This window comes from Camelus bactrianus, chromosome 9 (assembly GCF_048773025.1).
Source record: "Camelus bactrianus isolate YW-2024 breed Bactrian camel chromosome 9, ASM4877302v1, whole genome shotgun sequence".
In the NCBI taxonomy this organism is placed as follows: domain Eukaryota; kingdom Metazoa; phylum Chordata; class Mammalia; order Artiodactyla; family Camelidae; genus Camelus; species Camelus bactrianus.
Genome location: NC_133547.1, coordinates 32,492,559 through 32,506,484, shown reverse-complemented (window position 1 = coordinate 32,506,484; position 13,926 = coordinate 32,492,559). Strand labels below are relative to the sequence as shown.

Here is a 13,926-nt window from a genome sequence, read left to right as displayed (position 1 = left end):
CCACGCCCCCACATCCAGATGTCTGATAATTTTGTTGGTTCCACATTTGAAGTATCTCTCAAATCCAGACTCTGCTTCTCCACCACCCCCCACTTCTGCTAGAACATGGCTCCTTTAAATCATTCACCTTCACTACTGTAGGAGCCTCCCAAAGAAGCATCCTAAGAAAATGCTTGACTCACCGCATCTGTTTTACCCTGTGCACCCGAGTAACCCCCCTAAAGCCTGAGCTTCAGCAAGTCTGTCTTTGCACGGAGGCTCTTTGCGGCCTCCCCTCATGGACCTGCAGGGGTCACACTCCTATCTGTGGCACCTGAGACCCTCTTTGTTCTGGCTAAAACGTCTTCCTTTCTGCTGTGGACTGAATTGTGTCCCCTGCAAAATTCGTATACTGAAGCCCTGACCTCCAATTGACGGTGCTCAGAAGTGGGGCGTTTGGGAGGTAGTTCAGTCTAGAAGAGGTCCTCACGAGGGCATTAGAGCGCTTAGAAGAAAAGACGCCAGAGAGCTTGCTCTCGCCCAGCAAGAAGGCAGCGACCTGCAAACCAGGAAGGGAGCTCTCCCACCAGAACCCCTCCATGCTGGCCCCTGGCCTCAGACCGCCAGCCTGCCCGGCTGTGAGAAGATCAGTGTCTGTTGGTCAAGGTGCCCCGTCTGTGGGCTTCGGTTACGGCAGCTTGAGCTGAGACACCGCCCTTGGCTCACAGCGCCTTACGAGCTCAGTTCCCAGGTCATGTGAACGCAGTTCACTCTGGGTCATTACCAGTTACCACAGTGTTCCTTTTTCTATTTCTATACTTTTACTTTTGCTGTCCTCTCAGCCTCCAGTATCTGCAGTACCTCCTACCTCCATACTCATCTAATCAAAATTCCGTTCGCCTTTTCACGTGTTGGTCAGAGTCGTCTACTACCAATCACGGGAGGTGACGCTGGCCAAATATAGTGATTTAGACCAAATGAGGTGAAGGGTCAAGCTGAAGAACCAGGCCCAGGGGTGAGCAGGAGCCGACGGAAGCCCAGAACCCCAGCCAGAGTCCGACCACAGGGAGGGTGTGGAGAGGATGCAATGCTGTGACCGCAGGACCCTGGGTACCACATGGCCACCGTCTTGTGCTGCCCCCACCAGCACCGTTGCCATGGCAGCAGCTGGTGGAATGGCTGTCCCACTGGATCTACTTCTCTGCATCGCTTGCAGGCACGTCTGAGTGACCGAGTGTAGGTCGTGTGCCAGCAGCCTGCTCGCCGGGACTTTGAAGAAGGCAGCACCAACTCTTGTTGGCTTTAGTGGTGGGACAGCGTATTGCTTCTCCTGTGGGAGGCATACTGTGAGGAGGGGGGTTCAAATGTGCTGTAGTGGAAAAAAATGCTCTCTACCTTTATAACACGGACAAGGTTGACCTCCTCTTTGAAATTTAATCTCATCTTTTCATTGAAGTTAATCTACCCACTTACAGTGGCCCACCTAGATATTTGACACCAAAGCAAATCATTTTTTAGCATCCCTTCTTCTTATGGAAAAAGTACTTTCAAAAATAGTTATATGATTTGACACAACATTGTAAAATGACTGTAACTCATTAAAAATGTGGAAAAAAGTAGTTATATGATAAAAGTAGTAATTATTTTATCAATTCATTTTGCAGTTTCACAATAAACAAATAAGAGTGTTTTTGAAGGCTTAAGATTTCAGGAAAATATTTCATGTATGAACTAAAATTAACACTTACCCTTACAAAAATACTATACTTTGCCTTTACAGCATTACATCATTTCATTAAGTTAAACATAAAAACTCCAAGTAGTCACATATGTTGGCAGAATCAAAAGAATTCAAGTTGTCTTTCATCATCTTTACGATTCCTACGGTATCCTGTTTTTTTCCCTCTCAAATCAACTGTCTGAATGTAACACGATAGGGGCTGGAGGCACTCCGTGGCCAGAGTGTGTCTGACTGGTTCCCAACCTCTTACAAACTTACTCTCCAGATGAGTATGTGTAGCTGAGTCCACGTGCCAGAAGTCAAAAGTATAGCTGGGAGTTCTTGAAATTAACTTCTGTGTACAGTACAACATTTATTAGAGATTATGTAACAAAATCTGAAAAATGGGTTGATTTGAAGATCATGTATGTTAAGTAACAGCAGCAATTACGTCAGCTTAGCCCAGCGGTCCCCTTACTGTTGCCCCTCCACAGCCCATCCCAAACTGGGTGGCATAAAACGGCTCACTGTGCTCACAGATTCTGTAAGTCACATATTTGAGAAAGGCACAGCATGGCTGTCTTGTCTCTGCTGCGTGATGTTTCTGGCCTCAGTTGAGAAGACTCAAAGGCTGACTCCAAGGGCACCTTGATCTCTGGCACATGGAGTCATCTGAGGGATTGCTCGTTCCGATGCTGCGTCAGGGCTGGGAGGACTTGAAGACTAGGGCTGCCCATACGTGGCTTCTCTGTGTGTCTTGGCTTCCTCACAGCATGGCAGCCTCAGGTGGTCAGCTTTCCTACGAGACTCTAAGCACGCATATCCCAGTGAACAAAGCAGAAGTTCATTGGCTTTTATGAGTTTGTGGTGTCACATCTGCTGCGTTTTGTTGGTTACAAGCAAATCACAAGACTGACCAGATTCAAAGGGAGGAGAATTTGACTTCACCTCTTAGTGGGGGAGCCACAGGGGAGCAAGGGGTTAGGGGACTATTGCAGCCATCTTTGAAGAATGCAATCTACCCAACCAACAAAAGCTCCCGGGGGCCAGGAGCATGTTACCAGTGACACTGTTTAGAATTGCTTGGCAGGGGGAGGGTGTAGCTCAGTGGTAGAATACATGCTTAGCATGCACAAGATCCTGGGTTCAATCTCCAGCCTAAGACATAAACTCTTCTGGTTGTTTAGTTCAACTTAAAAAAGGTAAAGATTAGCCCAGTTTTTATTATTATTATTATTATTATTATTATTATTATTATTATTATTATTATTATTATTATTTCTATATTTCTGCCTCCAGTAGATTATAAATTCACTGAGGTGAGAAACCATTTCTTTATAGCCAACACAATGCTAGCAGTAGCATGAATATAATACAGACTAGAAAAGCATGTTGATCAGTTCAGACAACTACAACCTATCTTTAATGCTCATTATTTGTAAGAAGGAGGTTTAAATAGGTGCTTTGCCTTTGCCCCCTAATAAATCTGTAATCTCAAAGTACAATGATGGAGAAAATGATACTCAGAGGTCGGGCCTGTACAAAGCACTGGATCCATTCTTCTGAATAAATGGGTCTAGTTCCTTAAATAAGTTAAACATTTGCATTTTTATGGCAATCTTATTAGAGCCAAGGGAGGTAATGGGGATACACCCTGGCATTTATGTAAGTCCCGTCCCATGGGGCCTCTTGGCCGCTCTACCTCAACTGGGAAAACCTGTCATCAACCCCATAGCCGGGGATGATGCCTGTACGGGACCCATGTCCATCTAGAGGGTGGGGAGGTCCTTTTGTACACCCTTGAATCATCCTACGTGCTTGTGATTGCCTGCGGATATGGAGGCAGCCGAGTTGGATTCACAGGGAGGCTGGTTGGTTGGGTCCCCTTCCCTGGCTGAGTCTGTGGCTACTCATGGCCATGTCTTCAGCATCCTGTCCAGCTCTGCCTTGGACCTTCCTGCAGTCAACTTCAGAATACTCCTTATCCACTCAAAAAAGCCCCAAAACTTCAGGTCCTTTTGACTCTTACTTTCCCTAAAAAAGGGGGCCACTGTATTTGCGTGAAGAGCCGAACAACAGGCGATCTGCTTTTCCTGTGCGTGCCAGCCCCGTGCTAAGTGCTTTGCATGGATCATCTCGATCCAGCCTCACACTTGGAAACCATCGGTACTAGCCTAATTCCCAAATGAAAGACGAGAAAACTGAGGCTCAGAGAAATTGAACAACTTGCCCCGAGTCCCACAGCGGGTGTATGCTGGAGCCAGAGTCTGAATCCAGAATGCTTCCCAGGTGCACTTTCCGAGCCCCTCCCTTGCTCTGCCTCCCCCTTGCAGCCCAGAAATTAAGGTGCACACCCTGCAGTGCTGACAGTGCAGAATTCCAGGTCCCTCCCCTGGGGCCCTTTGTTCTGGGTGGCAAACGTCTCTGTAGTTTCCCCGGAGTGGAGCTTTGGCTCACATGACAGTGGCAGGATGTGGTATTCTAGCACGGCTGGCATCTCAGGGCGAGCCAGAAATCATTGTGCACTTGGCAGATAAAGAACGCTGAAGATTAGCCGCTGCGCATAAATCAGGCGTAGTGCTTTTATTTAAGTGTTCTTAATGGCCCCGGTGTGCTCGTATATTCATTGCTATTAAGTTTAACTAACTTACGATGACACCCACTGATTCAGCTGGGGCCATTTTGAACAGAGAATCTCAGGGTCTTTTTAACTCATTCTGTAATTGATTCTCCTTATTCCGTAAAGTTTTCTTACTGGATATTTTTATTTCATGAAGGCCTATGGTGTTCAGATTATAGCTTTGGGGTTATTTATAAGTAGAATTAAAATATGGAAAATTAAATGGTAAAGGGGAACGGTCAGCGAAGCTATTACTGCAGCATGATGAAATTCACTCCCACCTGCAAACAGGGTTTAGGCCCCCATCGTCGCTTGCCTGGATTACCAGTAACATTTTTTTTAACAGCCCCTCCTCCTGCCCATTGTAACCCACTTATTCTTCATGTGATTTTCCTGGTGACTCTCCAAAATGGGACTCCCAACATGCAGGTCCAGCTTCACTGGGTGTATAAGCTGCGATGTCACCCAGGGCCTGTGCTCAGGAGGGCCCCACGTGTCGTTATTTTTTTTTTCACTTATTTTTTATTCTTTTTGGTGGGAGGGGTTAATTAGGTTTTTATTTATTTATTTTAGTGGAGGTACTGGGGATTGAACCCAGGACCTCGTGCGTGCTGGGCATGTGCTGTACCACTGAGCTACACCCTTCCGCCCCCACGCGTGGTGTTGATGCTCCTCCCTCACCATCTTGACGTTCCTGATGACTTCTCAACAAGGGGCCTCTCATTTTCATTTTGCACTGGACCCTGCCAGTTAAGTAACCAGTCCTGGTAACATAATAATCATGTAATCCACCCCCCCACCTCCTCGTACGTGCTCTAGAAGCCCCTCTTTCAACTTCTTAAGAATTCGTGGGATTTAGTTTAGAAGCATCTGGATTTTCTGTAAACTTCCTTCTTTTGCAGTCTTGTAGTTCCATGACCATAAAATGCTTTACAAATGTAATTATTAAGGAATGTCAGAGATCTAATGTTTATACAAGTACCTTAAAAACTGATCCAGTGCTGATAAACGGAAGATGGCACTAGTTTCTGTTGATTTGTTTTGGTTTCTCTGTTTGCGTGTTGTATCAGACCCATCCCACTGTTGCCTTGTATTGACTTCATGGTCACAGAATTCCCAGGATTTTTCTTTAGCAGCGACCTTATCTTTTTCCTTAAATTCGCAGATCTTGAAGTATTTCAGTAATTTTCAATGTCATCAATTATCTTAGTGTCTGATAAGAAATATCTAAAGGGGCTGAAAGTAAAATAATCTTGATTCAGTATATTTTTATATCCATTTACAGCACGTGTACCACATTTCAAAAAAGAAATTTAGATTTTTTAAAAAAATCAAACAATTATTAGTTGGTTTAATTCCAAAACACTGAAAACAACCATTGATTCAGTTATGTATGAATTAATTTGATAAAAAAAATAACTTCTGAGCACATGTGATGTTCTGAGGATTCAGAGACAAACATTCAGCCCTTGATCTCAGGGTGCTTAACGCTCCCATGTGGCTGGGAGATGGCGGGCCCTATTAATCTGCTAGGGCTGCCATGGTGAAATAGCACAGGGTGGGTGGCTTAAGCCACAGAGACTTATTCTGTCACAGTTTGGAGGCTTGAAATCCCAGGTTTAGGTGCCGCCAGGGTTGCCGCCTGGTGCCGCCTTTCTCCTTGGGTTCCAGTCTAGTATTCCAATTTATTTGTTCAAACTGTTACCTGACAGCAGGCACGTCATACATGGAGCTTTGGTACCTAGCTCAGCCTTCAAAAGCCCGTTTAACTCATTAATGTTCATGCGCATAACATATGTTAGTAATAGTGCTACAGGACCACCATGAAGTGCAGTGTTCCCGTGAGAAAATGGTAGCGTGTCTTGATTCTTGGTGTATGTGAGAAGTATCGTCCCTTTAGATGCGAGTATAGATCACTCGCTAGAAGCTTCCGCTGAGGCCTGGGTCTGGTTGTGCTTTACTCCTCGTTCACCTTACTTTCCTCCCCCACTGGTCTCCACTCGGTTCAGGCGCATCACACACACACACACACACACACACACACACACACACACACGCGCGCGCGTGCGCGTGCATAGCCAATGAACGACCAAGTCTTACCAATTCAACTCCCTAAATATTTACTTAATCGGTTCGTAATTACAGCTGTTACTCCAGTTCAGGACATGACGATCCAACACCTGGAACCACTTCAGCCAGAGGGATATTTTAAAACTCAGATCTGCAGCTGTCATCTCCTTGTGTCCCTTAAGTGGCTTTCCATCATTCTTTTTATTTATTTATTTATTTATGTATGTATGTATGTATTTATTTATTTATTTATTTATTTTAAAAAAATTTTATCTTTTTAATAAAAATTCAAACTCCTCCACTTGACACACAACCTTTTTGCTTGCTTTTTTTTTCCTTTTTAAAGACATTTTTATTTCTTTGTTGTTGTGAACGGACATAAGCTAATTTTTTATTGAAGTTGATTTATAATACTTAGTTCCATGTATACAGCATAGTGATTCAGTATTATTATAGATTAGACTCCATTATTATAAGAGAATGGCTCTAATTCCCTGTGCTGTGCTATATACCCTTGGTGATTATTTTTTACATAGTAATTTGTACCTCTTAATCCCATAGCCCTATTTCACCCCTCCCGGCTTCCGTCTCCCCACTGGTAACCACTAGTTTGTTTTCTATATCTGTGAGTTCGTTTCTGTTTTGCTATATACTTTCATTTGTTTTATTATTTTAGATTCCACATGTAAGTGATATCATATAGCGTTTGTCTTTCTCTCTCTGACTCATTTCACTAAGCAGACTATTCTCTAGGTCCCTGGACACACAGAGCCTTTGAAAACATGGTCCCTGTCAACCTCTCCAGCCTGGTTTCCTGCCACTGCCCTCTCTGCAGGTACCTCCCAGCGCTCACCCTCACCCCACCCACGCAACCTGCAGTCTGACACGCCGAGTTATTTTCGGTTCCCCCAGTTTCTCCTTTGTGCATGCTCCCACCTCTGCTGGAAGACCTCCTCAAGCCATGCCCCCATCCGAGACTGAGGTAGAGGCTTCTCTGCTGCATCTGGCGTGGTGGTGGTCAGAGCCTGCCAGCTGACTGCTTGAATTTGGAGTCCTGCCTTACCGCTATTAGCTTCGTGGGCTGAGGGGTGGAAGCGGGTGGGTGTGAAAGGAGAGATGCCAGCCACAGGGTTCACCCTCTCCATTTACCCCTTCTGCGAACAAGTGAGGTGAGAGCTGGAATTCGGAAGGGGGCACAATGGAGATGAATCTAGGAAGCTTTTAGTTGAATGAAAATTAAGGGGTGGGGCAGGGGAATCTCAAGCCATGAGATGGGCAGGAAAGAAGGTACCTCCTAAGACCCCTGGGTGCCCAAGCAGGAAAATTTCTCCCCAACCCCTGTGACTTAGCCACAGGTGAGGGTTAGGAGTGACGTCAGCAATACCCTAAAACCACACTCTGGAATTTGGAGACATCCCTTAAGATCTCACATTGTTATATTTAATATTAGTATGAAATTGATAAAGCACTTTGTTGCTAGTTGCAAAACTGTGTATACTGTCTATTCACATATACTCACAGTAACTATGAGACTCTGTGTGTGTGTGTGTGTGTGTGTGTGTGTGTGCGCGCGCGTTGCACTTTGTGGTGCGCATTTATTTTCCTTATTGCAATACTATATTTTCTTTTTAAAGTATAATTTGATTCTTTTCCTGTTATTGTATAATTTAAGAGAGTATCTCAAGATCTGGAATCCAGTTCTTAATACTTAATTTTTTAATGATTCTATAGGATATACAGATTATTAGGTGTCGTGTGTATCATACAGATATCATGTAAATGGATAGTCACATATCCATTAATTACAGTTTCTTTCCTTAATTAAAGAAAATCTGAGAAATATTGTGATTCCTAAGATTTAACTGCAAATTCAAACAGTTTTGAGGGTTAGTCAGAGATATGTGAGGTGTGCTTTTGCCATTTTTACCACTGACTTTTTATCCCTGGTATTAAATTTAAATGTTTCATTTGCATATTTTAATAGTTTTTGCAGGTTCTACTTTCTTCATTTGCCTTGAAGTTAAAGTAAAACTAATTCCTCAAGTCATCTAACCGTCTAGTGCGCATTTTGTAATGTTTAAAGGTCTCCAGAGTGGCCTTTTGCATATTAATTTCAGTCTCTTACTCTCTAGTTTAATGAATTTTGAATTTTAGAGATGGTGGCGTTCTCAGAATTGCAGGACTCAAATAATCTCTTGCTTGCATGTAACTCCTCACCTGTCACATAGCTTTCTTTTCCTTGTACCACAATCAGAAATAAAACAGAAGCCTATCTTTATCTAAATATTACCTTCCTTTTTCTATCTTTATCTAAATATTACCTTCCTTTTTATCTGTGAGTGGAAGACAGCTATTAGATGATGGAAATGTGTGGTTCTCGATGTTACAGATGGCAGAGAAAATGTTAAGTAAAAGCATTTTTTGTTCTTCTGGCTGATGGACGAAGTGCCTTGTGTACAATATATTTACCAGGGGGGTCATACTGGAGAGAAATGGCCTCCGTGTAATACCAGCCACGGCTGCACTTCAGGGATAAGGTAAATGTGTCAGTGATGAAGGGGCTGTTATTCCCAACCAAGCCATCAATCGGCCATTGTGCAGGGGGCAGCTGAGTCCCTGAGCATATTCTGATCTTAACTGCACGTACCAGCTGGTCCTGAACACTGAGCTTGTTGTTAATTTACATCACATTTGTGACTCCCTAGTGTTGCCCATTCAGGGACATCAACTACATGATAAATTCTGTGTCCCTGATTATGTAATTTTTTGTTAGGGACCCATTAAGTATATTGTAAAGAAAATGGATGGTCACTCTTGGTTTTTCAAATGCAATATGTGTAAGGAACTTTATTCCCATGGCTGTAAATTAGGCAATTTATTACTTCTTCCAGCAAATGTAGTTTTAATGCAAATACATGATTTTAATCCTTCAGGTTTATTCCAGGCACAAAGCAAACAAAAATCTTCATGCTGCCTTGTGACAGTAATATAACTTTTGCACTCCCTGTGTGGCCACTGTGCTAAATCGTACAAACTATTATTGTCATTTTACAAATAATGTAACTAAGATTGGGAGAAGTTAAGTAATCTGTCTAAGGGCACAGATCTAATCAGTGGTGGACTGACATTTTAACCCAGGTTATAAACTCCTGTAAGTTAAGCTTTTCCTCCTGGTTTACACTGACCAAATATCGAATCCACTAAGTATCTGAAGGGCATCAAGAAATACAAAATAATTGATTAACTCTGAAGAAGCAAAATATTTTTAAAACAGCTATTATGATAATCAGAACCTGAAAAAAATAGGTTTAATGGGATAGTTTAACTCTGAAAATTCAAGATAACTCCATAATATCATTTTATTATGTTATGTGCTGCTTGAAACAGTAATATGTTAATAGACAGAAAAATTAGATACAGATGGAAGATACAGATAAGTATGTCTGATGGAGCACAAGTGCCCTAAAAATGGTTTTAGATTCAGTACCCAACTCCAACCAATACAATAAATAAAAATAATAAGGTAACAAATGTTGAAATTGGAACAATATTTTTGAATATTAACTGATACATTTTTCGTTTCCCTTGAATCTTAAGGCTCTTGTCTAAGTCTTTATTGTCCAGCAGAAATAAAACATGAAACCACATGCATAATTATTAATTTTCTAGTAGTCATATTTTAAAAAGCCAAAGCAAATGTTAAATTGATTTTTAAAATATATTTTATTTAGCCAATTATATACAAGTTTTAATGTTTCAACATGTAGCATTGTAAAAATTATGAATGAAATATTTTGCATTCCTCTTTTTGCTAAGTTTTCAAAATTCAGCGTCTTTTTGACTCTTGCGATGCATCTCAGTTCCAATACTACATTTTCATCCCAAGCATTTGATTTGCATTTAGGTTTCATAAAATGTACAGTATAAAAGTAGATGCACATTTGTTCCAAAATATTTAGAAGTTTTCTAATAATCAAATCAATTACCAGTTTTGAGACTTAACTAAAATTAAAGATTTCCTTTTCTCCACACCCGCTTTAGCATTTATCATTCATGGTCTTTTTAGTGATGGCCATTTTGACCGATGTGAGGTGATGCCTCGGTGTAGTTTTGATTTGCATTTCTCTGACAATTAGCGATATTGAGCATTTTTTCATGTGCCTACCGGCCATCTGCATGTCTTCATTGGAGATGTTTGTTTAGGTCCTCTGCCCATTTTTAGATTGGGTTGTGTTTTTTTGTTATTGAGTTATATGAGCTGTTTGTATATTCTGGAGATTAAGCCCTTGTCAGTCACATTATTTGCAAATATTTGAAATCAGTTTAAAGAATCCAGTCCTAACCTGATTATGACATGCAGATCCGTAAGTAAGACTATAGGGTGCGACCCAGGAAAGTTATAACCGTGCTCTGGGTGGTCAGAGCAGGTGTGCACTGGGGGGTGATGTGGGACAAGCACTGGAATGGCCAGCTTGTGGAGGGATCTGGCCCCTGAGCTATGTCCTGCCGAGTGGGTGGAATCAAGGCCTTTTATTCTGTGGGAAAGAAGAGGCAGAGGGTAACAGAGTTCATGCTAATCACCTGCAAGTAAGTCATGAGCAGATATTTTGAGGCAGAGAACCTAAAGGGAGGAAAATGGCAAAATAGCCTAAGGAAAAAGTGAAAGAAGCATGAGAACAAGAGAAGCTGCCAAGTTTTCCACAAGCTCAGCCATGAAGCTGCCATAAGCCTGACGATCGCCGCTCGCCGGCACTGCCCACAGCCTCACACAGCACGGTTAGGTCCTGGTCTTGTGGTCTCTGGCCTGGCCCCGACTTAACCCCCTGCAGTTGCTGAGGACCTACTGTGTGCCAAACTCTGTGCTCAGGACTTTACCTATGTCATGTCATTTCACCCTTTCCGCACTGCATGGTAATATTTTTATTATCACTTGCATTTTATACGTTAAGGAGACCAAAGCTGAGACCAGCTGAATAATCCATGTAAGACAGTGGCGGAGCCAGGACTCAGACCCAGACTGGTTCCAGAACAGGTGCTCTGATCACTACCGTTATCGCCCATGGATCATTTTTACAAATTTCAGTCCATTCATTCACATGTTAAGCAAATATTAATTGATTATAAGTTTTCTCTGGACACCATGAGAGAGTACCACAAACTTAGTGACTTAAAACAGCCCAGATGTGTTACCCTAGAGTTCCATAGGTCTGAAGTCCAGCACGGGCTCACTGGGCTAAAATTGAGGTGTCAGCCCAGCCACATCCCTTCAGAAGGCTCTAGAGGAGAATCCATTTCTTGCCTTTTCCCGCTTCCAGAGGCTGTCTGAGTTCCTTGGTTGGTGGGTCCCTTTCTCCATCTTCAAAGAGCAGCATGGCATCTTCAGATCTCTTTCTGACTACAGCTTGAGAAGGTTACCTACTTTTAAGCTCAGGTGATAAGTGACATCTCCACAAGTTCCTAGGACTGGCCCACAGGCACCCTTCGGGGGCTGGTAGTCTTTCTATCCCGGGTGCCTACCTTGTGCTAGGTTTTGATCCAGGCAGTATGAGATGGACAAGGAGAAGAAAGACAACAGCATGTAAACAAATGCATATGCAAGACAGTTTCAGGTAGTGATGTGTGCTTTCTGACAATAAAGGAGTTCAGGGGGCTGAAACCTGGGCGCCTCCAAGATGCCAGCTTACCACTCTTCCCTCACGGACCCTGACACTAAACTCACTGGAAGCATGGCACCGCTGCCTATCAGCAGTCAGTTCTAGAGGAGCCCCTAGAGGAGCAGAAGGTACAGATACTGTGCATGAAGCCATCTATTACTTCAAGGCCAAAGTCATCTTCAGAAACTATGAAATCAAGAATGAAGCTAGTAGGACCTGGATATATATGACTCTCTAATTTCTGAATGTCTAGAGAAACTCCGAAAGTGTAATTCTAAAAGCCAAGGCGAGAAAGAAATGTATATACTGGGAATCGCTAATTTTCCCATTCCCAGAGAGCCTGGATTCCCACTTAATGTAATTTGCGCCAAACCAGCAAACCAACAGGAAAATGAAGTAATGAGGGCCTGTTTACAACAGCTGAGGCAAGAGACTGGACGGAGACCTTGTGAGAAAGTTTTTGATCCTGAGAATGAGAAACCCAGCAAGTGGTGGACTTGCTTTGTGAAGAGACCGTCTATGAACAAGAGTCTTTCGGGACTTGGACAGTGAGGGAAGCCTTGGGCAGACACTGTCTCCACAGCCGTGGAAGCATTTTACAGCCAGATGGACATAGTTCTTTGGCTTTATTTCATAAAGTTTTATACAGAGGAGAGAAGCAAGCATATCTTTACTTAAAGAGCTCTTTATCAAGAATTTGGGGTAAGAGATGGGGTAGAATGGGTTGTTGATGGGTGATTTGAAACTTTCTGTAGTATTAAGCTGGTGCTTAATAAGTAATAGTAAAGAAATTTCTAACACTTCATGTCAGAATAAAAAAGAGTTCAGAAATTCATTTTTCCTCAAGCATGCCTTTTATGCAATCATTAATTCAACATTGTTTGAACACCCACTATGTAAAAAGTGTTCTATGCATTTCAGGTAGAACAGAGAATGGACAGAGGTTTTATTCTAATGGAATATTCTAGAGGAGGGAACGGATAAACGCATATACACAGGAATGGAGAACATGATTTTAGCTAGTGACAAATGCTACAAAGAAAATACTCCACACTCTCATTTCTCCTGTACCTTTGCATTTTTCATTTGTTCATTCTTTTCCTTAGTAAGTCTAATAAGTCTTTCCAGTGCTTACTGAGTTTCAGGCAAAGTGCTAACTAAACACAGGGCTTACAGTGCAGAACCCATACTTGGCATCTGTGTCCTCAGTGTAGTGAAGGAAGCAACTAAAATTCGTGTGAAGCAGACATTCTGGTAAGGATTCTGGGAGAGGACGACCCAGGTACTTGGGGAGCACAGCTCGGTTAGGGATGCTATCCCCGTGTCTAGGATGCTTTGTACCCACCCCTTCCCCTTTCCTGGGAACTCACATTCATCCTTCAGGATCAAACCTTAGATGTCTCATCTTTGACTAACAATTTCAGGTGTATAGTAAGTGCTTAACACAAACATTTGTGTTTTTATTTTTGTTTGATAATTTGTAAAGCAAATAATTTTGTTCTAGAATTGTTTTAAAATGGTACAGTGCTTTAATGTACCCAAGAGAGAGGTGGTTATTATCGCAAGTGAGTCAGTTCACCTTAGTGAATAATGTGGGCATTGTGATTACATTTTAGTAACAGCAAACTGGGAAGCAAAACCCCTTTACGTGTGTGTCAGTTATTGTAGGTGCCGTATAAGCAAGGAGAAGAGTGTGGAAGAATGTGTACCAGGCTGTTAGTAGGTAGCACATGGCCAGCGTGGGCTTTCTGCATCTTTGTGCCAATGGATATTCATGGGATGGATGAATAAGAACTGCCCCATAATGGTGAGACGGGTTGGCCTGTACGGTCATGAGCATTCACTAAACCTTGAGGACCGAGTAGGTACCTTCTTGCTCAAAT

General features: G+C 42.6%; 1 protein-coding gene and 1 pseudogene across 6 annotated transcripts in view; both read left to right on the top strand.

Annotated features, from left to right (window-relative positions):
- The window catches only part of PLPPR5 (phospholipid phosphatase related 5), a 102,723-nt gene that overhangs the window by 57,001 nt on the left and 31,796 nt on the right, over nt 1-13,926 (top strand). The window lies entirely within an intron of this gene.
- On the top strand, nt 12,062-12,595 carry LOC105065343 (actin-related protein 2/3 complex subunit 3 pseudogene; annotated as a pseudogene).